This window comes from Arachis ipaensis, chromosome B8 (genome assembly GCF_059453495.1).
Source record: "Arachis ipaensis isolate K30076 ecotype BB chromosome B8, ASM5945349v1, whole genome shotgun sequence".
In the NCBI taxonomy this organism is placed as follows: Eukaryota; Viridiplantae; Streptophyta; class Magnoliopsida; order Fabales; family Fabaceae; genus Arachis; species Arachis ipaensis.
In genome coordinates this window covers 23385061-23389420 of record NC_142443.1, presented here as the reverse complement: position 1 = coordinate 23389420, position 4360 = coordinate 23385061, and the positions used below count along the sequence as shown (strand labels likewise).

The window sequence follows — 4360 nt, the reverse complement described above, 5'->3', positions numbered from 1 at the left end:
CAAAAATCAGATTCAGAGGTTGAAGAAGGACTGCTGATGCTGTTGGATTCTGACCTCCCTACACTCAAAGTGGATTTTCTGGAGCTACAGAACTCAAAATGGTGCGCTTTCAATTGCGTTGGAAAGTAGACATCCAGGGCTTTCCAGCAATATATAATAGTTCATACTTTGCCCAAGTTTAGATGACGCAAACTGGCGTTCAACGCCAGCTCTCTGCCCAATTCTGGCGTCCAGCGCCAGAAACAAGTTGCAAAGTGGAGTTCAATGCCCAAAATGGCACAAAAGCTGGTGTTCAACTCCAAGAATGACCTCTCCATGTGTAGACTTCAAGCTCAGCCCAAGCACACACCAAGTGGGCCCCGGAAGTGGATTTATACATCAATTACTTACTTCTGTAAATCCTAGTAGCTAGTTTATTATAAATAGGACCTTTTACTATTGTATTAGACATCTTTTGGATTATCTTTTGATCTATTGATCACATTTGGGGCTGGCCATTCGGCCATGCCTGGACCTTCATTACTTATGTATTTTCAACGGTAGAGTTTCTGCACTCCATAGATTAAGGTGTGGAGCTCTGCTGTTCCTCAAAGATTAATGCAAAGTACTACTGCTTTCTATTCAATTCATCTTATTTCGCTTCTAAGATATTCATTTGCACTTCAACCTGAATGTGATGAACGTGACAATCATCATTCCCTATGAACGCGTGCCTGACAACCACTTCTTTTCTACATTAGATTGAATGAGTATCTCTTAGATCTCTTAATCAGAATCTTCGTGGTATAAGCTAGATTGATGGCGGCATTCATGAGAGTCCGGAAAGTCTAAACCTTGTCCGTGGTATTCCGAGTAGGACTCTGGGATTGAATGACTGTGACGAACTCAAAACTCGCGAGTGCTGGGCGTAGTGACAGACGCAAAAGGATAGTAAATCCTATTCCAGTATGATCGAGAACCTCCAAGATGATTAGCCATGCAGTGACAGCGCATCGGACCATTTTCACAGAGAGGAATAGGATGCAACCAATGACAAGGGTGATGCCTCCATACGATTAGCCGTGCTGTGACAGAGCATTTGGACCATTTTTCCGAGAGGATTGAAAGTAGCCAGTGGCACCGGTGACATCCTTACATACAGCCAGCCATAGAAAGGAGTAAGACTGATTGGATGAAGACAACAGAAAAGCAGAGGTTCAGAGGAACGATTGCATCTCCATACGCTTATCTGAAATTCTCACCAATGATTTACATAAGTATTTCTATCCTTCTTTTATTACTTATTTTCGAAAACCCCATTACTATTTTATATCTGCCTGACTGAGATTTACAAGGTGACCATAGCTTGCTTCATACCAACAATCTCCGTGGGATCGACCCTTACTCACGTAAGGTTTATTACTTGGACGACCCAGTGCACTTGCTGGTTAGTTATGCGAAGTTGTGAAGATATGTTTAGACCATGGTTCTGTGCATCCGTTTTTGGTGCCATTGCCAGGGAATCAATTTCGAACAAAAATTCACAACCTGAGTAACAATTTCGCATACCAAGTTTTTGGCGCCGTTGCCGGAGATTGTTCGAGTTTGGACAACTGACGGTTCATCTTGTTGCTCAGATTAGGTAATTTTTTTTTGTTTTATTTTCAAAAACTTTTCAAAAACCTTTCAAAAAAAATTTTTTTCTCCTTTGTTTTCGAAAAAAAAAAGAAAAAAATTTAAAATAAAAAAAATGTTTTCAAAAATATATTTTTCTTCAGAATTTTTAAGAATGAATTCTAGTGTTTCATGAAACATGTTGAATCCTATCTGGCTGCAAAGCCATACCCAAACTGCTTTGGGATTGGTCTTCAACTAATCACCTCAATGGATGTAATTTACATGCTAAAGCTTGGCTGGCTATTAAGCCATGTCTGACCCTTTGATTGGAGCTTTAGACTAAAGAACATAAGATTCCTGGAATTCATATTAAAAATTTTGGAATCCTTATTTTTCTTTTTTTCAAAATAATTTTCGAAAAAATTAAAAGAAAAAAAATCATAAAATCATAAAAATCAAAAATATTTTTGCGTTTCTTGTTTGAGTCTTGAGTCATGTTATAAGTTTGGTGTCAATTACATGTTCATCTTGCATTTTTCGAAAAATTCATGCATTCATAGTGTTCTTCATGATCTTCAAGTTGTTCTTGGTAAATCTTCTTGTTTGATCTTGATGTGTTCATGTTTTGTGTCTTTTCTTGTTTTTCATATGCATTCTTGAATTCTTAGTGTCTAAGCATTAAAGATTTCTAAGTTTAGTGTCTTGCATGTTTTCTTTGCATTAAAAATTTTTCAAAAATATGTTCTTGGTGTTCATCTTGACATTCAAAGTGTTCTTGGTGTTCATCTTGACATTCATAACATTCTTGCATGCATTCATTGTTTTGATCCAAAATTTTCATGCATTGAGCATTTTTAGTGTTTTTCTCTCTCATCATAAAAATTCAAAAAATCAAAAAAATATCTTTCCCTTTTTCACTCATAAATTTCGAAAATTTGACTTGACTTTTTCAAAACTTTTTAAAATCTAGTTGTTTCTTATGAGTCAAATCAAATTTTCAATTTAAAAATCTTATCTTTTTCAAAATCTTTTTCAAAAAATCAAATCTTTTTCATTTTTCTTAGTTATTTTCGAAAATTACAAAAATATTTTTCAAAAATCTTTTCTTAATTTTATCTCATAATTTTCGAAAATAACATCATCAATTAATGTTTTGATTCAAAAATTTCAAGTTTGTTACTTGCTTGTTAAGAAAGATTCAAACTTTAAGTTCTAGAATCATATCTCATGATTTCTTGTGAATCAAGTCATTAATTGTGATTTTAAAAATCAAACCTTTTTCAAAACTAATTTCAATCATATCTTTTCAAAAATATATTCTTATCATATCTTTTTCAAAAAACTTGATTTCAAAATATCTTTTCTAACTTCCTAACTCCTTATCTTTTCAAAATTTGTTTCAACTAACTAACTAACTTTTTGTTTGTTTCTTATCTTTTTCAAAACTACCTAACTAACTCTCTCTCTCTAATTTTCGAAAATATCTTCCCTCTTTTTCAAAAATTCTTTTTAATTAACTAATTATTTTAATTTTTGATTTTAATTTTCGAAAAATTACTAACCTTTTTCAAAAACTATTTTCGAAAATCACTAACTCTTTTTCAAAAATAATTTTCGAAAATTTCCTTCTCTCTTATCTCCTTCTATTTTATTTATTCATCTACTAACATCTCTCCCTCACTCCCCAAAAAATCCGAACCCTCTCTCTCTCTGAGTTCAGATTTTCTTCTTCTTTTCTTCTACTAACAATAAGGAACCTCTTTACTGTGACATAGAGGATTCCTCTTCTTTTCTTGTTCTCTTCTCTTTCTTATGAGCAGAAACAAGGAAAAAGGCATTCTTGTTGAAGCTGATCCAGAACCTGAAAGGACTCTGAAGAGAAAACTAAGAGAAGCTAAATTACAACAATCCAGAGACAACCTTATTGAAAATTTCGAACAAGTAAAGGAGATGGCAGCCGAACCCAACAACAATAATGCAAGGAGGATGCTTGGTGACTTTACTGCACCTAATTCCAATTTACATGGAAGAAGCATCTCCATTCCTGCCATTGGAGCAAACAATTTTGAGCTGAAACCTCAATTAGTTTCTCTGATGCAGCAGAACTGCAAGTTTCATGGACTTCCATCTGAAGATCCTTTTCAGTTCTTAACTGAATTCTTGCAGATATGTGATACTGTTAAGACTAATAGAGTAGATCCTGAAGTCTACAGGCTCATGCTTTTCCCTTTTACTGTGAGAGACAAAGCTAGAGTAGGGTTGGACTCTCAACCTAAGGATAGCCTGAACTCTTGGGATAAGCTGGTCAAGGCTTTCTTAGCCAAGTTCTTTCCTCCTCAAAAGCTGAGTAAGCTTAGAGTGGATGTTCAGACCTTCAGACAGAAAGAAGGTGAATCCCTCTATGAAGCTTGGGAGAGATACAAAGGACTGACCAAAAAGTGTCCTTCTGACATGCTTTCAGAATGGACCATCCTGGATATATTCTATGATGGTCTGTCTGAATTAGCTAAAATGTCATTGGATACCTCTGCAGGTGGATCCATTCACTTAAAGAAAATGCCTGCAGAAGCTCAAGAACTCATTGACATGGTTGCTAATAACCAGTTCATGTACACTTCTGAGAGGAATCCTGTGAATAATAGGACGCCTATGAAGAAGGGAGTTCTTGAAATTGATACTCTGAATGCCATATTGGCTCAGAACAAAATATTGACTCAGCAAGTCAATATGATTTCTCAGAGTCTGAATGGAATGCAAGCTGCAT

General features: G+C 35.2%; 1 non-coding gene across 1 annotated transcript; it reads right to left on the bottom strand.

Annotated features, from left to right (window-relative positions):
* Positions 1 to 3945: 3945 nt before the first annotated feature.
* Positions 3946 to 4053, bottom strand: LOC148547453 (small nucleolar RNA R71). Its single transcript, XR_015898884.1, has one exon. It is a non-coding gene; the product is annotated as a small nucleolar RNA R71 (small nucleolar RNA).
* Positions 4054 to 4360: the final 307 nt, after the last annotated feature.